At 41.0% G+C, this 23910-nt stretch overlaps 1 long non-coding RNA gene across 1 annotated transcript; it reads right to left on the bottom strand.

Annotated features, from left to right (window-relative positions):
- Positions 1 to 356: 356 nt before the first annotated feature.
- Positions 357 to 20791, bottom strand: LOC124976760 (uncharacterized). The gene is made up of 3 exons (XR_007107056.1): positions 20580 to 20791; positions 4918 to 4978; positions 357 to 416 (listed from the first exon to the last, which is right to left on the bottom strand). It is a non-coding gene; the product is annotated as an uncharacterized LOC124976760 (long non-coding RNA).
- Positions 20792 to 23910: the final 3119 nt, after the last annotated feature.

The raw sequence follows: 23910 nt of genomic DNA, 5'->3' as shown, positions 1-23910 counted from the left end.
CTGAGTAACATTCCATTATGTATATATACCACAGTTTCTTTATCCATTCATCTGTTGAAGGGCACCTAAGTTGGTTTCATAGTTTAGCTATTGTGAATTGAACTGCTGTAAACACTGATGTAGCTGTGTCATGCAGATTTTAAGTCCTTTGGGTATAAACCTAGGATAGCTGGGTCAAATGGTGGTTCCATTCCAAATCTTCTTAGAATTCTCCATACTGCTTTCCAGAGTGGTTGCACCAATTTGCAGTCCTACCAGCAATGTATGAGTGTACCTTTTCCCCACATCCTCACCAACATTTATTGTTGCTTGTATTCTTGATGATTGCCATTCTGACTGGAGTGAGATGGAATCTCAGTGTAGATTTGATTTGCATAGAAAAACATTTTTGATATTTTTACATTCGGATGTATTTCCTAGAAGGGATAGGGAAATGGGTTGCCATCATCTACTTATAATTAATAAAAAAGTTTAAAAACAAAAGTCACTTCACTTCTGGGAACCTCATTTGCTTATCAAAATGATGATCATCAAGTTTATTATCCACACTGAGCCTATTTGATATGGAAAGACAGTACTCCCATACACTAGTATATGAGAATGCTGTTTCTTCTATCATATGGTTTCATTTTTTAATAGTCTGTTTTCTAGTGAAAACTTCAGTAATTCAGATAAATTTCAGGAAGAGTAATATGGGTCTGGACAGGCTCATGTTTCTTTTTCTTTTTCCCCAAATTCATATAATCACACATCTCTAGCCACATAGCTCGACCATTATACCAGTGAGAGGGATGACTCTGGGTCTTTGGGAGTAGCCCCTGACCCTGGAGTCTAGGCCCAGGATGCTCCTTGGGAATCCACACTCCCCAAGCTCCTGGGTCTTACTGCTGCACTCTCACTAGCCCAGACTGTCAGCAGCCATTAAATTTCCTCACATATTCCTATGAAATAATGTTAATTGAAAAAAAATTAAAGAGGTACCAAAACAGGCCAGAACAGAAGAATCCTGGAAGCAGACCCACCCTCATATAAATGGCAGCTTAGATCTCTAGAGAGATGACTGGGGAAAGAAACACAATCTTAATGGTACTGGGACAACTGACTTCATGAAGAAAATGGCAAATTAGGCCCTACTTCACATAACCCAAATTGCAAATGTAAAATCAATATTTCTAGCACTTTTGGAAGAAAATATAAGACAATGGCCAGGCGTGGTGGTGCACCCCTGTAATCCCAGTAACTCTGGAGGCTGAGGCAGGAGGATGGCGAGTTTGAGGACAGCCTCAGCAACTTAGCAAGACCCTATCTCGAAATAAAAAATAAAGAGGACCAGGAATGTAGTAAAGCTCAGTGATAAAGTACTCCTTTGCTCAGTCCCCCTTACTGGAGAAAAAAAGAAAGGAAATGCAAGAGAATGTAATTATATGATGGTATAGTAGGAAAGTACTGCATAAGGCACAAAAAAATACAAACCATAAAGGGAATAATTATTAAGTTTTTATAAATTAAAATTATAATCTCTGCCTTAAAAAAGAGCCCATAACAAAAAATAACCAGTTACTGATAGGCACATAACCCACAAAGATGAATCAACTAAGAAAAGAAATCTCGCCGAATAATAAGAAAATGACTAAAAAACCCTGCTAAACTTGGACAGAGACTATGATTCAGGAATTTATATAAACAGAAATGAAAGCAACTAATAAACATATCAAAAGATGTTTAGGGGAAATGCAAACTAAGACAATGACAAATTTTAATTTTATACCCATACTTGGTAAGAGTCTGATAATACTAAGTGTTTGTGAAAATGTCAAGAATAAGAAATTATTATTCACTGCTTGTTGAGGTGTAAATTAGTTCAACCACTTTAATGAACGATTTGGCAATACTTAGTAATGTTTAAAACTGCTTTTCCTCAACTCAGAATTATGCACTGAGGAACAGAGTGTGAAATCCATGTATTCACAAGATACCACCTACAAATGTTTATTGCAGCACTGTTTCTAATAGTAAAAATAAACCAATTTTTCCATCATTTTGGAAATAATTAAACTATGTAATGGGATACAATACACTAGTTAAACATCAGTGGATTGTAACTTTTAATTTATAAAAGTAAATTGCAAAAAAAGATAATAGGCTGCCATGTATATACATTTAAAGACAAAAACAATACCAATACATTATTTCAGACATTCTAAACACTTATTTAGAATATCTGTGAATTTAGGTATTCTAAAAAGTATTAAAGTAGAATGGAAATTACACTTCAGGATAAATGCTTACTTCTGAAATAAAAAAGAAAGAAAAATGGAGTGAGGAGTAATTGTATGTATCTTCGACCTGAGTTTTTCTATTTTCCTTCTGCAATTCCAGTTACAAGTATGTCAGACCATTTGATACTGTCCCATAGCTTTTAGGTGTTCTCAGGTTTTTTCTTTTCTTTTAATTCTTTGTGTTTTAGGTTGGGTAATTTCTAATGATCTTTCTCAAGTTCACTTATTCTTTCCTCAATATTATAAGGTTTCCAGGACTGTTATTTCTTCATCTCTTTTACCTCATTTTTTATTTCTAGCAATTCCATTTGACTCCAATATCTTCCATCCCTCTACTGAAATTCCCTATCAGTTCATGCTTCTTATCTAACATTTTCCACTAGAATCTTCAACTTATCAATACAGTCATTTTAAATTCCCTGATAGTCTCAACATCCAGGTAGTCTCTCAGTTTGATTTTGTTCATTTTTTAACAATTTTTTTCTTAGGTGCATATACTACAATTTTTTATTGGATGATGGACAGTGTGCAGAGAATAGTAAGCTGATGTAAATAGTATTTATGCCAGAAATGGGCACAGGTCTTTTCTTATTAGATCATCGGTTTATGAGGTTGAATGAGTCTAGTCAGGAACTGAGGGTTTGAGTTTTGTTGTTGCCATAGTTACCAGTGGATTCAAATTCCTCTACTGTAACCTTGTGCTTGGGCGGGGAGGATGCTGGAGGGTTTTTATCAATGTTTCTGTACTGCACTTAGCTTTCTGTGTCACACAGGATTTCCTTCCACACCCTGTCTCTTCCACAGTGGTAAGCGTACTGTCATGGGTGGGGACGGGAGAGGGCATTCTCTGTTGTGGGGAGAGGGACTCTGTTGACAGGGCAACTTCTACAGCCAGGGCCTCAGAGGTGTGACTTTTTTTGTGATCCTGCCCTTGTTCCTCTTGGCAGTCAGACTCTGCTATTCTCTGCAGAAGGTCTTACTCAGAAGTTAGTTTCCTGACCTTTCCCTCCCAGTAAAAGGTCACTAATTACACAGGTATAGAATTTGTGCTTATAAGTGTTTCCCTGCAGCAAAGAGGATGCTTTCTCCCCGTTCCATCAGCCACAATGGGTCTTCCCTTTGGTGCTTCCTCTCAGTTTATTGCTTTCCTTCCATCGCTAGTTGCTTTTGTTCCATAAGGAAAAGGTTCCAAAGCGGTGACAGTCTCCTCCCTCCTGCAAGTCTTGGCCACCAAGAGAAACGCCTTCAGGATCCCTCCTTGCCTCAATCTTTCTTATAAGCACCCAATAGAAGGCCATGCAGAATAAACTTCTAATGAATGTTAACTCCCCTTGTGTCTGGAGAGCTCAGTTTTCTATAAAGTCAACAGTAGCCCTTATTCAGTCTTTACCAATTTATTAAAAATTTAGTTGAGGGATGGGGTTGTAGTTCAGCACCATATAAAAATAAATAAATAAATGAAATAAAGGTGTTGTGTCCCTGTACAACTATATAACTATATATATATATATATATATATATATATAGATATAGATATATAGATATATTTTTTTTTTAGTTGACTTCTTTTACCTACTAATATGGTACCCAGTGTTTCTCCCTCCTGTGACTGACATAAGGGGAGCCATGCCTGTGTCCTTTCTCTCCTGGGAGGGGCCTATCTTTCCTTGGATTACAAGCTTCTTAGTCTTTTTAAAGAGAGAGTCAGGACTGGGGATATAGCTCAGTTGGTAGAGTGCTTTCCTGGCAAACACAAGGCCCTGGGTTCAATCCCCAGTACCAAAAAAAAAAAAAAAGAGAGAGAGAGAGAGAGTCATTCCTGTGGTGTACGATGTGGATCTGATTTCTGGAGCTCCAACGACCATCTTGGAAACATAAAGACAATCCAAGATGGCAGAACAAAGAACTGAAAGTTGTGTTCATAATGATAACACTATAGAAATGCCAAACCAGCTTTGGATGGACAACCTACAGATGGATTTTTTTTGGGGGGTGCTGGGGATTGAAATCAGGGGCACTTTACCACTGAGCCACATCCCCAGCCCTACTTTGTATTTTATTTAGAGACAGGGTCTCACTGAATTGCTTAGCACCTCACCATTGCTGAGGCTAGCTTTGAACTCAGAATCCTCCTGTCTCAGCCTCTCGAGTCACTGGGATTACAGGTGTGCGCCACTGTACCCAGCTTACAAATGGATTTTATGTGAGAGAAAAACAAATGTCTTTGTTGTCTAAGCTGATGTTATTGCACGGGATGAAAGGGAATCTGCACCAAACTTAATCTACACTGCTACACTTGGTGAAAACTTATTTTCTGTGTGTTTGAATTATTTCATGATTTAAATTTTAATTAAAGCAAACTTGCATGTACTATAATAATATCAACAATATAAAAATACGCATTGAAGAAGAGAAATATTTTAAAATGTTAACACTGGTTCTCTCTGGATAATGGGATTATGTGTGTGTGTTTCTTTTGTCTTTGTCCATGTCTATTCAAATTTTTCATTTGAGCATTATTCATTTAAATTTCTGTTGGTTCTACTGACGTGTGATTTTCCTGCTCTGTTGGAACTGGTATATCATTTCTTCTGGGGTGCTTGGAGGAATCCTTTATCATTCAATGCTTTCATAGTACCTCTCTCTGCAGTTTTCATCTGTCTTTGTGGTTCATCTCCTGATCACATGGTAGATCCAGTCTGAAACCAGAATTGCCAATAAATAAAGATGTGAACTTCCTTTTCTTTCCCTCTCTCCCCACACTTAATACTTTCTGCTCCTGTTCACCAAGGGGAAGATTTTTCTCCCAGCCAATGATCTCCACTCCCATTAGGATTCCCAAAGAAATCCTGGATCTTTTAGCTGTAGCATTCTTCTCCAAAGCTCTTGTGATAACCACTAGGCACTGAATTAGAGACCTTAATCAACATAGCCTTGTGTCCCTCAGAGACCAATCACCACCACCCCCTTAGATTCTGAATGATCTGATACTGCAGAGTACAGTCATTAGGAGTATCCAAAACCCTAGAGGGGTTGTCTAGACCTAACATTTAGTTGTCTAGTGCAACAGTGAAAAATCACCCCAAAACTTAGCAGATAAAAACAACACACATGTGTTTTTGAGGGATTAGGCATCTAGGCACTGCTTAACTTGGTCCTCTGCTTCAGAGCTTCTCCCAGGACAGAAAACAAGGTGACAAAGCAGAGCTACAGTCAACTCAAGGTCCAAGAGGGGCAGGATGGCTGCAGGTCCAGACTCGCCCTGTGGTTAACAAGACTCAGTTCCTCACCAGCTGGTGGGCTAAGAGTCACAGGTCTTTACTGGATGGTGAATGGAAGTCACCCTTGGTTCTGTGCCACACAGGTCTCTCCAATATGGCAGCTGACTTCATCCAAACTCACAGGTCAAGAAGGCAGGAAAGAGGATGAGACAGTGGTAGCAAGAGAAGGATTCTGACAATGGATTTTATAATCTATAAAGAACAAAATTGTGTCATATGCTAGAAAATGGATGGAACTCAAGAGCATTAAGTTAAGCAAAATAAGCCAGATTCAGAAAATCAAGGGTCACATTTTCTCTTATATGTGGAAGCTAGAGAGGAAAAAAAAAAGTGTGTGGGCAGGGAATCACATGAAAACAGAAGAAAGACCAGTAGAGTAGAGGAAGGGGATCAGGGAGAGGGACAGGGAAATACTGGGGAAAGAAATTAACCAAATCATGCTGTGTACATGTACAAATATACAACAAAGAATTCCACTATTAAATACAATTATAATGCAACAATTCAAAAGAAGAGAGAGGGGTTCCTAGAGAGGTAGAAATCACAGTATTTTGTGACTGAATCAGGGAAGTTACATACCTTTTTTTTTTTTTTTTTTTGTCCTATTCTACACCTGAGAAGCTGGTAAGACACGTGGGAAGAGAATACACAGAGGAGTAAGTACCAGGAATTAGGGAGCACTGGAAGTCTGCCAACCACACTAGGTCTCACCTCCAGTCCCAAAGTCCTCACCACAATTTTTCCAGGAGGCCCAGAAGGTTTCAGGGCACTTGGACTCCAAATGACCTCTTCTGCCATCCCTGGGTTCATATGCGGCCACCCAGACACACTCGTTGCTACTTTCCAAAGTTGGTCTGTCCTCTACTTGACACACAATCCAATTTAGTTTGGGCTTTCAGAGAACAAAAATGGCAGACAGACAAAAGGAAAGCTTATCTGAAGTCAAAGGCTTTAAGGATGCTTCTGGTTTCCAACAGAAATTCTACTCCCTGGTAAAATAAAATCCTTATTCTGCTTGTCCAGTACGCTTGACCCAGAGCCCAACAAAGGGTATTCCCGTTCACACTCACTGAAGCCACACTGTCTTCCTGAAAGAGCTTTCTTGGCCCTAGGCTGAAGCTCAGCTCCTACAGAGGGACTTAAAAGGAAACAACAGTTCTTGGTCCAGAGCAATAAAGAGACGAATGAGTCATAACAGTCTAGATTCTCCCCCAGCATAAGCAGTTCCGTGAATCGTCTCTATAAAAACCCTGCCCTTCCATCCCAAGCTGTATTCCAAGTGCCAAAACCTTCCATTCAAGAGGTTTATAACTCAGCCCTGTGCTCAGAAATGTCACAGCACATAAGAGGGCCTTTGATCTCTGGCCATACCCAAGCCCATAGTCTGCAGCGAAGCGTGGTTTGATAACTATCTAAAGAGAAAAGTGCTTTGGTTTCCTCTCATCTATTTCTATTCTACTTTTAATAAGCTGCTTAGCTTCAGGCATCTGCCCTCTGCCCTCCAAGCTCCCATCTGAACCAGAAGTAAAACAGGCCAGTGGTTATGTGCTTTGAGAGCTTTTAAAATAACAATAATGGTAGTAAATACTTTATAAAGGGCTTACTGTGTGCCAGGCACTGTCCTCAGCAGTTTATGTAGGCTATGTGATAAAGGAGGTTTGCACAGATGAGGAAATGCAAGCACCGAGGGCCTCAGAGTGACTAACTCTGACAAAGTCACAGAGTCAACAAAGGGCAGGGCCAGGATTTAAAACCAAGCAGTACATCTCCTAAATACACCCTGAACCCTATGCAATGAAAGTGAACAATATCTGCCACAGAATCATGGAAATATGAAGTCAGAAATGGTAGTCCCTACCTAATAAGGGAGACACTTTGGAACATACTCCTTAGACCTAAAAACATGTTCTCTTTCTGGGTACTGCTTAGAAGTCCCTTCAGGAAGAAGATTGAAAGTGCAAATTCTTATACTAAGACAAAACTTTCCATGAGTTTTCAATGAATGCAACTGAACTGTGGGCCCCAACTCAGACTAGACTCTATCAGAAGCAGCAGCCCTCTTGGGTTGAGTTTTTCTTCTGTGGAATATAAAGCCATGAGGGAAGGATGTGGCTCAGGAGTAGAGCACTTGCTGAGCATGTAGAGGCCCTAAGTTCAATCCACAGTATCACAAAAACAAAAACAAATAAAAAAAAATGGCAGCAGAAATATGAAAGTTCTATTGCTGCCCAATTGCTGTATTAAAATATGCCAAGCATGGTGATGCACACCTGTAATCCCAGAAACTAAGGAGGCTGAGACAGGAGGACCACAAGTTCAAAGTCAACCTCAGCAGCTTAGCAATGCCCTAAGCAATTTAGCAAAACCCTGTTTCAAAATAAAAAAGGGCTGTGGATGTGGCCAAGTGGTTAAGTGCCCCTGGGTTCAATCCCTGGTACCAAAAATAAAAATAAAAAGATGCTCTATTTGTCTGAGTTGGAAACCTGTACTTTTTAAAACATGTTTTCATTAAGTGTGGATAGTCACAAAAAATGGCTAGGTCAGAAGATAATGATGGTTCATAAAATAGACCTAAAATCTATCAGTTCAAACATGCCTGTATTCAAAAATTAGTTATTCAGAATTAACCCCAGAATTATTTTTATGAACAAACAGCTATAATAGTGAAAGCTACTTTCTTTTCTCAGTCCATGTCATGTGATAGATCTAAGCTCCCTCCCCAGGAACAGGGTGGGCATGTATGTTCTGCTGTTGAGACCACTCTGTCAACCAAGCTAATGTGATTGCTTTGGGGATGTTCACCAACCCTAACTGGACCAATAAAAGCCCTCAGATTTGTGCTGGAATTATTGAGAAAGAGTTCTTTTAAGACTGGATTTATTAAGCATGGAAAATTCAAGCCTGTAGCAGCTCCAGGCCACCCTACTGGGGAAACCCCACCTGAAAAAGAAGCAAATAAAGAAGAAAAACAGATAGAACAGCTTCCCATGATTTCATTAGGGCATCTGCATCCAGCTATACCTGAATCTCCTTCAGCGCTATGCAGCTAAGTGTGCTTATAAATCTTTGTGTTTAAATCCGCAATTTAGGTTTCTGCTACTTGTAACCTAAGGAGTCCTGACTAGTTCAAAGGAGGAGGTCAACTTTCAGACTGCTCAGTTACTACCGGGCAGACCAAACGTAGTGTGAAATAACATTCCAAAGAGCTGGGTATTTCAAGACCACACCCATATGCTGGGTGTGTCTGCTAAAGCAATCTAAAAGCCATGTACACAGCTGGAGCTAACTTCAAGAGCTCTTAGGAAGCCTCAAACCTACAGCTAGAGGTCATATAGAGACATTTTGGTGAGATAACAAACAACACACACACACACACACACACACACACACACACACACCCATTAGGCAAAGATACCACATATTTTTTCTTAGAGGAAATAACCATGAGCAAAGTATGGTTATGAGTCAATAACTGACTATAATTAGGGGCTTTCTCCCCAGTAATATCTGAATTGAGGCAGAGAACATTAGAGCAGCCTGGCAGTTGGTAAAGAACTAACCATGGCTTTCTTGATGTTTCCCATGACTCAACACTGAAGAACAGGCCCCTGCAAGCCAGAAAAAACCTTCCTAGGAGAATTTAATGCCTAAGTAATTAGGAGGTTCCTCTATCAGAATCAAAATAATTCTACCTTAGGTCTTCCACCTGGGGCTTGACATAACTCAAGCATCTGTCCCAGAAATCCCCATCCACTGGGCAATTTTAGGTCCATTTCTACCTCAAACATTTTATTATAATATAAATGATACATAGAAGAGAGTATATAAAACATATACATATTCTTTAAAATAATAAATAATAATGTACCCACCAGCTAAGAAATACATCACAAGTCACTTTAAAATCCACTATGTGCCCCTCTATAATTACATCCAGCTCTCCCTTACTCCCCAGAAGGACCCATTATCTTGACTTTAACATCAAACACTCCCTTGCACTAAAAAAATAACTGTAGCACAAATGCACATAACCCTAAACAATATGTTATTTCCTTTTGAAGAACTCAGTAGCCGCATGTTGGTGCACACCTGTAATCTCAGCTACTCTAGAGGCTGAGACAGGAGGATCTTAAGTTCAAGGCTAGCTGGGGCAACTTAATGAGACCCTATCTCAAAATAAAACTAAAAGGGTTGGGAGTGTAGCTCGGTGGTAGAGCACTTGCCTAGCATGCATGAGGTCCTAGGTTCAATCCCCAATGACACATACACCAAAAAGCCTCAGTAACCAGCACAACCCTAACCATGTGTGAAACAGGCAAAACCAGCACTCGCTTTTTTTTTTTTTTAAGGTGTGTGTGTGTGTGTGCGTGCGTGTGGTGGTGGTGCTGGGGATTAAACCTGGGGCCTTCTGCGTGCTAGCCTGGCACTCTGTCACTGAACTATAACCCAGCCCAATATCACCAACTTTAGATAAAGCTGAGCAGGAGTTCATTGCTGGATCACAGTCTCGTTGCAGCTTCCCCCAGTAGGGGAGTAGTAGGGCCAAGACAAGTCAGTGAGTCCCCAAAACAGAGAGCTTGCTTTAGCTGGGGCATCAGGCAAGGCACCAGGGTTGGTCAGCAAGCAACGCCTAACATTCTCAATGGACTGAGTCCTTTCTATTTCTAATCCCACATTGGCCTTCGCCCTCACCTGCTAGCCCTCCGGAGTAAACAAAAATACAAAAATGCCATGGGGTGACATGAAGGTCCTCAGCGGATCTAAGTAGAGAAGAAGGAAGAAATCTCATCAATATGTGGTCAATTCCAGCCAAATGAAGAAAATAATATGAAACACAGACACACTGTGTTCAAGTTAAAACCAAATAACAGTCCCCGGGGAAGAGGTGAATGACAGCACTTAACTGTCTCTGGAGGCCCCTCTCCAGGTTGGCCACTGTGCCAGCACCGCTCCCACTCTGGGACCTTCTCATCCTCTCTCATCTTCCCTAGTTGGATTTCCTGATTCCTGTGTCCCCTATAGTCTTCTTTCTTGGTTAATTCTCTCGTTTTTGGTGGGGTACATCCTAATTTATGAACTTCTTGAGGAAGGTTGCATGAGACATTGGTTTCTGAAGATTTTGCATACCTGAAAGTAGTTTGTCAACTCTCAACCCGAAGGGATAGTTTGGGTGTAGAACTCTAGGAGGAGAATAACTTTCTTCCAGAATTTTAAAAAAATCTCTCTTCTATTATCTTCTTGCCTTTCATCTTCTTGTCTTTTTAAAATCCAAAGACATTTTTTTCCCTCAATTCTTGGCGTTTTTCTCCCCTCCCGTTTGGAAGTTTGTAGTAACATTTATTTCTTCCCAGTTTTCTGAAATTTCACAATATGCACTTTGTTATAAGGTCATCTTTACCCATTTCCTTTTTTTTTTTTTTTTTTTTTTTTTGGTACCAGGGATTGAACCCAAGGGTGCTTAACCACTGAGCCACATCTTCCACCCCTTTTTGTATTTTATTTAGAGGCAGGGTCTCGCTGAGTCGCTTAGGCCCTTGACGAATTGCTGAGGCTGGCTTTGAACTCATGCTCCTCCTGTCTCAGCCTCCTGAGTCACTGGGATTACAGGCATGCGCCACCATGCCTGGCCCAGTTCCGATTTTACTATTTGTTAAACAGACTCTTCTAATCTGGCAACTCAAGTCCTTCAATTCAGAGAAATTTTCTTAAATTATTTCTTTAATGATTTCCTCTTCTTTGTTTTGCCTGTCCTCTCATTCTGGAAATTTACATTATTCAGATATTGAATCTCCAGTAACTTATCCTTTAACTTTCTTATATTTTTATCCTAGTTTCCTTTTCTCCATTTTATTCTAAAACTTTCTTTTCTTTTACTGAGTTTTTAATATCATTTGTTAATATAAAAACAGTATCATGTTTTTAATTTCCAGAAGCACATTTTTGTCTTCTGAATACTTTTTATACATCTTATTAATTTTGCATAGATGCATTGTCCTCTCATTTCTACCTGAGTTTCTTTTTATTACTTTTTCCTCCCTGTTTTGTCTCTATGCTATCTAAGTTGTTGCTTATTTGTTTTTATCTCAACCTATAATGTTAGAGACTTTTCTCAGATACCTAATACTTCTTAGCCATCTACTCATGATAACCAGTAGAAAAGAAATGCTGACTGGAAGCTCTCAAAATATGATAAGCCTTATTGACTTTGAACTTCACTGTAGGCATGTACAGTTGACCTGCTGGAGTAAAACCCTAAACTCAATATATTTAGGTCTTTTCTCTGGGGCTAATCAATTTCTCAGAGAAGAGCCTGCGTACCTCCTGCCTGTAAGAATGAACCCTGGTAGCCATGTTCTGGTATCCAGCTGAAAGAAGAAGGCAATGGGTCCCTTCACTTTGAATTCAGTGTGCAAAAGGTCACTCCACCCCCACTTGGGGACAAGGTGCACTAGTGTGGTGCTCACACTCACACACCTGAGGGGGACCTGCCCCACACACTGCCTCATTTTATCCCTAGGTACCAAACCTGCTAGAATTGGCAAAAGGTAGTCATGAGTGACAGGGCTACTATCACTTCACTGTTTTACTAGCCCACTTCAGTGTGACTTTGTGGTTACAGTTTTTCAAGTTCAGATTCTTCTCAACAGCATTTCAATTGCTTTAGCTAATTTTTTCACACTAACCACTGAAAAGTTTTACACAAATACCCTCCACAGAACCACCTGTGAACAGCATAGGTGAACACCTCCAGCGTAAAGAACCTGTAGCTATAGGTAGGAAATGGAGGACTCCTGGGTTAAATATTGACTGGAAAGGTCTCTCCCATCCATCCCATCTGTAAGTGCTTCCTACTCATTCATTCAAACGAGTCCCTTTTAATTTTTTTTAAAAGGTCCACTTGATGTCTGTCTAGGGTTTTGTTTTATTTTATGTCTATGTATTCCATGCCCAAATACAGGTTGAAAAAACTTGCATGACTGGTCCATGTTCAAATTACACGTGACAAGAAAGGCCAGGGTTATTTAGCTATTCTGCTCCACAAGCACACACCCCCACCCACTCACTATACCACTCTGCCTCAAGTAGATTAGCAGTTTCCTTGGAAAACATCCACTTACATGTTCACGGACTGGATTTTTAAGGAGGAGAAAGCTTATCATGGACCTTGAACAAGAGGTGAGGTCTCTTCTCACAACTTGTGCATTTCTTGGGCAGGACCTGGGGGTCTTGTGTTTGAACTATACCACTGATGCTACCATATGATGTGGTGACTGAGGTATCAGGATGCTCAGTGGGGACTTATCCTGCCAACAATGAGTGTGGCTTCCCAAACAGGTGCCCCAACTGTGATTTCCACTTCCCTCCATGCCCCAGTCAGCCCAATGTTTCTTTAATGTCTGACTTCTTCATTTTCGAATTAAAACAAAAAACAATTGCGCTTTCCTCTCAGTTTTGCTTAGTTTCAAAGAATATTATTGGTCTTGAGGCAAGAGGCTCAGTTTGTGGAGTTTCCAAATGCCTGGCTCCTCAAGCTTGGCTATCTGGATTACATTAACAATACAATATATGCCTAGAAATATCTAATGAACAGAGCATGTCACAAAAGTCATGTGTAAATTACATTTGGGGAACTTGGAATATAGTTCCCCATAGGAAAATTGTATTGTACTTTTTAAAGGCATGACTAAGTGAAGAACTAAATGGATAATGAAGTTCCCAGACCAGCACACAAAAGCCTGTTCAGCTCGTTTTTAACCCACAGTATACCTACGTGTAATCCTAATGTTACTATTTTAGATACATTTGGTTATGAGCACTAAATGTTTTGTTTTTGTTTTTGTTTTTATAGGAAGACACATTTTCCCAAATGGAAACACCTCTGGTGCTTTAACATCATAAGAAGAGCAAGAGACCTAACACGTAGCCTTCCATGCATGAAGTATTATACAAGGTGCTTTTCTGCACATTAGCTTGTTCTGTTTTCAGGACAGCGCTTCCAGAAAAGCATTAAGGACAATGAATCACAAAATGATTCACAATATTTAGTGCATATTAATATTGTGTACAAAGGCAGGAAGGTAATAAGTGGCAGAACCAGAATTTAACCCAGGTTTATCCGAAACTGTGCTATATCTAGTGAGAAATACTTTTCTCACCTTACCTTCCTCAATTTATATTCTAAATATTCTCAACTGAGAACAACTTGTCCTTCCCCACAGGGTGCAGTAAGAGGTGAAATGGTTGAAGACTGGCACTCTAGAGCAGATGATTTCAAACATGACCAGGCATCAGAATTACCTGGAGTGTTGTCAATCAAGATGCCTGGGCCTTATCCCTTGTACTTTTCATTCTGTAAGTCTCAGTGGTACCTGAGAAATTGCATCTCTGACAAACTCCCAGGTGATACAGATGTTGCTTTGGGAATTCAATAGGGCTTTCCTAATGAGTGCCCACAAAAAGCCAATCCTTAAAGCTATGACTTTCATAGCAGGTAACAAGGGATGAAATTCACTTAACTCTTGAAGATCTGTAATTAGGATTAGTTCCTGGAGGGAGCTAGCAGGTGAGTTCAGTGCCATGGAGAGAAAATACAGAAAAGAAACAAATGTTCTCAGCAAGGTTGCCCTCCATGCATAGATTTCATTTTCTCCAAAGGGGGGGAAAAAGAATAAACAATACAGAAAACCAGCAGGGAATGTTTGGTTTTGAAGATAGAAGCAATAATTGGGCAGGGTAGGAACAGCATGATGACCACAAAACAATTGAGTTTCCCCCATTTTCCCCCAATGCTTTCAGAGAAGCTCAATCAGCCTGCACATATTCACTGAATTCTTAATGTGTGCTCAAATAAGAGTGGAGAACAGATTAGGGTGTGGGTCCTGACCTCCTACAAGTCACAGTGATGCCTCGTTTATCAGTTTCTTGAGGAACCAAGCAAGCCACAAAGCAAAATTCCCAAATAAGTAAAACTAATTGCCTAAAGTACATGAATTTTATGTGTCTAAAGTTCATTTTTTTATTCTAAAAAATCCTTTTGAAATCTATACACATCTGTCTTGATGATTCTAAGCAAACACTACAGGTATCTGCTTTTAATGTTAAGTAATGACCACAGGACATTGAAGGGGTATGTTGTTGTTTCTTCTTACATTAGAAGGACCTAGTCTGTAATACCAGTAACTCAAGAGGTCGAAACAGGAAGATCACAAATGCAAGGTCAGCCTCAGCAACTTAGGGAGGCCCTGTCTCAAACTAAAATTTAAAAAAAATTAAAATGGCTTGGGTTATAACTTAGCGGTTAAGTATCCCTGGGTTAAATCCCTGGTATGATAAAAGCAGGGGCGGGTGATGGGGGGTGCAAATGCAGACTTGATATTTGGGTTGGGCTGGGGTGGTGGAACATGCCTACAGTCCCAACTACTAGGAGGATGAGGCAAGAAGATTGCAAGTTCAAGGCCAGCCTGGACAACTCTGTCTCAAAATAAAAATTAAAAAGAGCTGGGGATGTAACTCAGTGGTAAAGTATCCCTGGGGTCAATCCCCAATACCAAAAACAAACAAACAACAACAACAACAACAACAACAACAAAAATATATATATATACATATATATGTGTATGTGTGTATATACACATATATATGTACATACACACACACACACACACACACACACAAGCACTCATTTGGGTTCTTTCTATCCTGTCTCAATTGTCACCTATTCCTGCCTTCATGGGTTCCACTTCAAATAGTTCATTTCACCTATTTGCTACCTCTTCTTTGCTATAAATTAGGAAATCCATAGTTTGGCAGAAACAAGCTTAACAGAAAATAACTCTGAGTGAAAGTATCTTGTAACTTGTCTAGAGCTCAAGTGGGGTTTAAGGTCTGGTCTTTGTAATTTCTTTTCTGACAAGTTCCCAAGTGATGCTGATGCCACTGGTCCAGGACAACACTTTGAGAATTCATAGGGTTTCTCTAACCAAGACTTCCAAGTATACCTATGCTTTGAGAGGATGTTTTGTTCAGGCTTCCCACCCCTTTCCTTGCTCCTTCTAAATCTATTCTCATCTTCTGAAACTATCCAACTAATCAATATAGGATCTCACTCCCTACCCCAACATTTGGGTCACTTTTTTACTGGATGAATAAATAAAGATTATGTAAACACACATAAGAGATTGAGTATCCCCTATAAACCAGGTACTGTTTAGATGCTTTCATTTGTTTATCTCCTTCACATTTCACACTAGCATTTTGAGCTAGGAATGAAGAACCCACATTATAAGTGGAAGAGAGGAGAGTAAAGAAACCCACTCCTTCGTGGTCATATTTGGTAAGCGGCATAGCTAGGATTCAAGTAAAGCCAACGTGCTTTCCATGAGACCTTGGCTACTGCCCCCAGTGAGAGCAAAGTGAATATTGGGGTGAAAAGAGAGATGGCAATTCGCAGTTTAAAAAAAGACAAACTCCTAGCAAACAAAATGGCACCTCACCACACCCCCCCCCCACACACACACACACAATTCCATGGTAAACTGTGTTCTTTGCTGCCACAATCATGGACATCCTCAGAATCATTTTCAACCCAATGACTTTAGTAGTCAGCACTAATTAGTTAGAATAGGCATGGAGTACAAAACCATATGTCTTAACTTTGCTTATCTGGAAATTTCATTTGGTGGTATTCCACTTAGAAAGATTCCACTAAGAAAGTAGAAGATGTCATTTGAAAAGGCAGTGATAGGTAAGGTTGGGGAAGGTAGACATTCAATAGAACTGACAAATTTTATCCTATCCTTGATCACTGATTCTCACCCAGGGGCAATTGAACCATTCACATTGACATCTGGTAATATCTGGAGATATTTTTGGTTGTCACAATTCAGGGGTGCTATCAGCATCTAGAAACAGAGTCCAGGGATACTGCTAAACATCCTACCATGCACAGGACACTCAGTCTTTCTCAGAGCAAACAATATGCAGCCCCTAATGGCAACAGTGCCACCGTTGAGAAGACCCTGTCCTACTTCACAGGCTCAGGGAGCAGATGATAGCTCTTGCAGATGTGTGTGCTGCCTCTCCATCACACTGGTAAAATAAAATTTCAGGAACAGCCATCATTGGCTGAGGGTCTGCTTCTGGCTGCCCACACACAGACTAGTTTCAGCCACAGCTGGCTGCAGTACCCTTTTGTTTCTTCCAGCCCAGAAGATCAAAAGAAGCATAAGATGCTACCCACAGATCCTGTACCAACATGGCTTTTGGCTTTGCTCTCATCACTTCTCTCCAGGTCAGAAGGACAAGGGTAAAGAATATTTTCAAGAAAAGGGAAAGTGAAGGGTGAGGTTCCACAAGAGCAGACCAGAATCTGCAAGGAAAACTCCTCCCGACACACCCGTGGCAGCCAGACTGGTTCTCACTAAAGCTGGCAAGTGTTCTCACAGTCCTTTTGTTCCTATATTAAATGACCTCACTACTCTAAATGTGATGTCCAGAGCAGTAGAATTGGCACCACCTGGCATCTCCTTAGAACTGTAGAACCTCAGCCCTCCCCAGACCTCCTGACTCAAAAATCTGCATTTTTAACAAGACCCCCAAGTGATTTGTATGCACATTAAGGTTTGAGAAGCACTGCTCTAAGGTTTCCAAAAGGCAAAATAAAACAGCAAAGTGAACAGCTGCAAAACAGATGCAAAGCTAATCACGTGGCATAACATATGACTTCTCCAGGGGATTTATGACCCTCTGTGGACGGTAGCTTGTAATATAGAAAACAGAAATTTGAAGGAATATATGAAAAAAAAAAAAAAAAGCCATGTTATGGCCTTTTAATTGCCCTAAAGGGATCCACCTTGGGATAGAAAAAATGTAGAACTTGGCACCTGAAACACTATCCAACTACAGCTCTTTTTTCCAGTAGAGAACAAAGAATTCATTCTGATCTTCCATGAAATCAGAGATTGATTTGATTGGTATTTCCAACACAACTTTTTACAATACCAAAATTTTATAATGGGGGGGGAGTCAATATGATATGATTTTAAATAACCTAGAAAGTACATTAAGGTGAATGGGCCAGTAGGACTTCAAGTCTGCTCTCAACTTGCACAAATTGACTTGGTTTCATTTATTTAACAAATATGAGGTATCAGGGTTGTGCAAAAAGAAGGTTCAAGGTATGCAGCAACTGACCATGCAAACTACTGCATTAGTTAAGTGCCTCCGGGCCCCTGAAAACTCAGGTGGGAAGATAAACAGAGCAGGAGAGGGAGAAGTCCTGGAAGTACTTGTAGGTTAAGAAGCTGGGCTCACTGGGAAATCTGAACCGGTCCTGAATTTTGCCCCGAAGTTGCACAGGATACAGGTCCAGCCTGACGCCCGCACTTGTCTGAAGGACGGTCACGATTCTATCCGGTAAAGACTTTCAGGGAACAATGTCACTCACTCAGTCTTGTCAACCTCTGCTCAAGACTCCGGCGCTCACTCACTCAGTCTTGTCAACCTCTGCTCAAGACTCCGGCGCTGGGGCCTAGTTGAACGAGTTCCGGGGGTCTGAAGACTGCGGAGAGCACTCTAGGAACGGCCGCGAGGGGCCGCCCTCGATCCCTTCACCGAGGAAACGGAAGAGCCCGAGCATGTCTGCAGCTGGCTTTGTTCAGCCCGGGACACTCCGTTCTCTCCTAACATCCACACACTCTGCCCCGGGCTCTGCACAGGCCGGCGGGAGATCAAACACCAGCCTGGAAGTTAGAGCTCCCCACGGTCCCTAAATTACCAAGGGAGGGGTGGGTGTCCTGGCTGGCCCCTCCAGATCCTCCTTTGGATCTTCTCCCAAGCCTCCCACCAGGCAGAAGGCTTTGGTTCCCTGGTAATAGACTGTCTGTCCCTTCACTTCACTAGATTTCAGAAACCCTGAACGCTCATTTGCAGAGAGAGAGAGAATGGACCTAAATACCTCCCAAGCCTTCAGTGTTCAGTCACGCTGCTTCCTTCGCAGAGAGGCCCCTGCGGCCAGGGCTGTACCCAGGAGGCTGGGCGGGGGTAGACACTGCTAGAACCAAGTTGAGAGAAAACAACCAGGGGGAAGAAGAAGCAGACGTTTCCAGAGGCTGCCCCGCCTACAAGAGGCCATTGAATTGTTAAGGTCACTGGACATTTTCAGCTGTAGGGTGGAGAACTCAGACAGAATCATGACAAAGCAAGCAGAGAAGACAGTTGCTCCTGGAACTTGTCTTGAGAGATTTGAGCCAATTCTATTAAAAGAGGGAGACCCTGGCACTATCATGGGGAAGAGAAATGACTCGATGCCAGACAGCACGGGGCATGCACACACACACATCATATTTCCCCCCATCTTCCCACATACACAGATAACCACCAGCATTCCTTCTTTTGTTTCTTTATGTGTATACCAGTTAGTAGAGAACATATTCTAATTTTTCCTTCTTCCTGGATATACTGTTCCATGCCTTGCTTTTTTCACTTAACAAAATATCTCAAGAGTTTTCCACACCAGCCCACAAAGTGCTTCCTCATTCTTTCCCTTTTACAGTGTTCCATTACAGTGTTCCTCTGAATGTATACCATAATTTCATTAAATAGTCTTCTATTGCTGGACATTGAGTCCTTTCCCATCTTTTGCTACTATAAACAATGGTGCAATGAATAACTTTGTACCTACATCATTTTTGTACAAGCCAGAGCCAGAAGCCCACATTTAACTAACTCTAAATAGTTTATGTTCCCTGTCTTCCAAAGTTGACATAGGACTGATTAGATGCCAGCTCTGGTAGATAAATGCACATATCTCTGTCCCCATCCCCACCTCCTATCTCCCTTCTGTCCTTCTCTAGTTATGAAGCCTATTCATATCTGAAACAGCTACAGATTCTCTGAACAGAGAGTTCTTGCCATTTTATCTCTTTGTGTGGTTGCTTCACTTCATTCTTTAAATACCAAGGGTGACTGTAACTGGGTTGTACTGGAGACAAAATCTACAGATGTTATTCTGCATAAATATGGAATTTCTGCTACCATTTGGGTCACACCGCTTCATCCATGTGCCAGGGAAGCTCAGATCCTATAACAGGCTCAGGTCGCAGTTTAGAACTGGGAAGGAAGATTAGCAAGAGGCAGCCCACTGCTGCAGAAGCCAGCACCTACCTCCATTTCTGGCTGTTGACCTTAAGAGACATGAAACGAATAGAGGCAAGGTTAGGCCAAGTTAGAAGGAGGTCTTCCTTCTGGCAAAGATAAAACTATCACTTAAAAGCTTTCATCCTTGTCATCTGTAGCCAGCGTGTTGTCTATTTCAATACTTGAATTCTCCGGTTCATCTCTCAAATTATCTTCCTTTTCGTTCCTCAAAACAGGAGTCATCAATTAAAGAGTATTTAAAAGTCACAAAAAAAAAAAAAAAGTCACAAAAAACAAGTGAAGGCAGATTGTTTTTAACCATGCAATTTTGACTACAATCTACATGGTTAACTGAGACATTGGTTCATTCTGTTTTAGAGGTATTTCCATTTGATCCTTCCTTGAATGTTTTCTACATGCCAGTCACTATGTTGATGAATAACATAAGGCCCAGGAACTCCTGTCAAAAAGGAGATTCAGGTACACAACGAATATTTTCAGTGCAGCAAAAGAGATAAATTCAAAGGAACAGGAGAATAATATGGGTGAACAATATGTCCAAAGGTCTCCTGAGCTCAGACAAGGGGCACTTAGCCTGGAGTGGGCAGAGAGGAAGAGAGCCAGGCAATTCTGGAAGGCTTCCTTGGGAATATAATGGGGATATGAGCCCTAAGAAGCAGGCAGAGAAGGCCAACAGCATGAACAAAGGCCCAGATGGGGGAAATGGTGTGGGGCACTATGACCAAATGTAACTCTAATTAGATACCTGAAAAAATGGATCACAAGCTAATAGACCATATGGAGCAAGTCCTAAGGAGAAATTTTAGATAGATTTGAATTAAATCCCACAGTTCTTACCTATTAGCCATTCTTCTGATCTTACCTTAATTAGACTAGCCTTGGGTAAAACGCTCACCAAGATCCTCATCTTCAGCTTCAGAAACATTTCAGCAGGCAGAGTTCCAGGTCAGCCTTCCTCAACTGCCTCCGCCTGTCTCTTATCTCTGACCCATGACCATATTCTGCTAATCAGAATAAAGGCCTGAGCTTGCCTTTTTAAAACCACCACAGCACTCTGTACTTGCACAATTCCTCTATCTTTCCTTCCAGCTGTTGACTGTGAAAGGACAAGTCAGTAGCCTTCTGGAAAACCCTATGACAGCTCCTTTCCCCTATGAATGGAGACTCACTGGAAAGGACACAGTGGAAGGGCTACAAAGCCCAGATCGCTTATAAATTCAGCAACATGCCAGTTGCCATCTGAATAATAACCACCATTGTATCTCTGGATATTGGTTTATCTGTAAGATGTAGCTGAGAAATTAATGTACCAGATATTCTCTTTAAAAGGTAGGTTTAGCCAGACACCATGTTACACACCTATAATCCCAGTCACTTGGGGAGCCTGAGGCAGGAGGATCACAAGCTCCTCCAGCCTTCAGCCTCAGCAACTTAGTGAAACCCTGTCTCAAAATTAAAAATATAAAAAGGGCTTGGGATGTAGCTCAGTGGTAAGACATCCCTGGGTTCAATTTCCAGTACCATAAATAAACAGGTTTTATAGCTGGTTTTTTATAAATAACAATGCCGATAACAATAATTTGCATTTATTTAAAGCTTATGTTCCAGATACTATTCTGAATTCCTTTAAAGTTTTCTTTTAGTCCTCCAACTTTATTCTCAAAACCTAATCAAAATTCATCAAAATTCAAAAGCCCTTGAATTCAAATCCCAGCTCTGAAACCTACAATTTTTATGATGTCTTCACCCCTCAGTTTCCTCACCTATAAACTAAGCCTAATAATACTCCCTACCAGAAATAAGTGAAATAATATAAATTAAAGCACCTGACACATAATAGGATCCCAATGAATGAGTGACTTTCCCTAAATGACTGAGGTTTTTGTTAAAAATGATTCTATCTTCAAATAACCTAAAATGGATGGCCTAATAAAATGCTTCAACAAAGACAGAAAGTAGTTGTATCATTTCTCTAAATAATAGAAGGAAAATCTATGCACTGTTTCCTCATCTGGGATGTGTGTGTGTGTGTGTCTGTATGTGTATGGTTCAAGGGATTGAACCCAGGACCTTAAACATGCTGAGCACAAGCTCTACCATTGAGTTACATCTTCAGTCCCCTGGAGCCGATATTTCTTAAATAATGCTGTGAATATAAGGAAAGAAATATGTAAATCTACATGCCCGTTAAGGATATATTTCCTATTCTGGATTTTGCCCACTCAGGGCTCCCTGCCTCACTCCCACCCCCATGAAAGTGTCAGAAAAGGAAAGAGATGCCTGGGCTCTGAGCTCCTGTACAATTTTAGCTCTAGGTGTTAGGGTCATGTGGAAGTGGCAGGTTTGTGAAATGCTGACATGCTGACACTTAAGCACATGGCTGGATCCTATTATAGCTCAGAGAAAGTATATAAAGAATTTGGCCCTAGGTGAGATTTCAAAAAATGAAACAATGCCCAGCATGATGTCAATGGTCAGGCCTGGGGATGGGAAGACTGAAGCTTGACTCTCAGCTTCACACTCCTCCACTGTGTGACCTTGGGCCTGAATAAATAATGTATTGTCACTGTATACACCATCTCTTTGTTCACCTGTGAAGCAAAGGTAATCGCATCCTCACCTGCTCTACAGGTGTCCACTCCCTCTCCTCTGTGCTCAAAGGCTTACCCCATTTGAATCCGTATGGATGCTCAGCTGAGCCCCACTGCCACCTTAACTGCCTGGTCAGTTGTTGAAAATGTGTCTCCCTATTCTGTTTGGGTCTTCAAGGATCCATGTTGAAATTATTTCAAGGCTCTACAGCATTGGTGAACAATGGCATGACAAATGGTCCAACTCACTCAGCACTTTAGAGTGGCCATGGCCATTTTCTGCTGTACACACCAGGAATCATACCAAGTGAACTTTTTTCTTCGTGTGAATTCTTAACTACTTTCTGCAATCCCTTCCTGATATTTCATTTCATCCAGGTCCAAAGGTTATAGGCACGACCATATCTAAGGGAATAAGAATCCCCAATGAAATAGCATGAGAACTGAAATGATTTATACTAATCTCAAGATTCAGAGGTCAGCAGAAGAGAGGTTGCATGCAGTTTCTTTTGAATGACCAGAAACTAACTCTGTGCTCTCATGGTGCAGTAGCTGTCTCAGTTAGGACATCTGTCACTTTTTCATTCTCAAGGGCAAGAATGAAGGGTTCCAGTAATTATTACAAAAAGTTTGGATGCACCCAGAACTCACTTTATCCATAAGTGTGTGAATAGGCCAGCTGGTCTAAATTAATAAAGCCAGGTGAATGCTGCTTGGTTTCATACACTTTGCTTGGACCACCCACCTGATTAAACACCTAACCGCAATCTTGGAACTTGCTAGAATCTTTGTACTCTGACTGGGTATATTGCCTATTATCCTTCCCCATTTTTTCTGGACTCTGGGATCCAGCATTGTCCTACCCCCTTGTCACATGGAGAGTGTCTGCATTCAACTTTCCTCCTAAATAGGACCCTGACACCAATCACAAAACATATACACACACACACACACACACACACACACACACGTACATGCATACACACATGCACACTTCTCTCTTTACCTTTTAAATTCCTTGCATCCAACCCAGGTAGCTGTTTCATTCATCTTACACCTCAATACCACCTGACAATCTTCTATTGTTAAATGAAACTATTATTTATGTGCTATTGTGCTCTTTACCTTGTCGCAAGGTGGTATCATGGTTACCTTCACATTTTCCCCAGTGCGCACATAGAGAGCTCTGCACGTGGCAAGTACTTGATGAATATTTGTGGTTAGTCAACTATTCATCTGATGAATGACTCTCTGGCTCCACTGGGTTTGGCATCTCATTTTTTAGAGGGGCTGGCAGTCTCTGAAGAGCTAGATACCACTTGGAAGAAAAAAGAAAAGTAAAGTTAAAAAAAAAAATGCAGGTAGTTAACTAGTGCTTTAGGATTCCTGTCTTCTGAGGGTGGAGAGGGCCAGGTGGCAGAGACTCTGCGTTGGTAACTCCTAGCTTTAAAAGGTATCCACTGTGGATCTGGAGACTGAAAGAGGCAGGACTTCAGAAACCAGACAAGAAACCAGAAAAGGAAATCAATAAATACTGAAACTACAAAACATTTACTCGGACTGGCCTCCCCTCTTATCCTAGAGTCCAGAAAGGAAGTAACT

The sequence above is a fragment of the Sciurus carolinensis genome, chromosome 2 (assembly GCF_902686445.1).
Source record: "Sciurus carolinensis chromosome 2, mSciCar1.2, whole genome shotgun sequence".
Lineage (NCBI taxonomy): Eukaryota > Metazoa > Chordata > Mammalia > Rodentia > Sciuridae > Sciurus > Sciurus carolinensis.
Note: the sequence above shows the minus strand (reverse complement) of the source record. Positions and strands in the feature narration are given on the sequence as shown.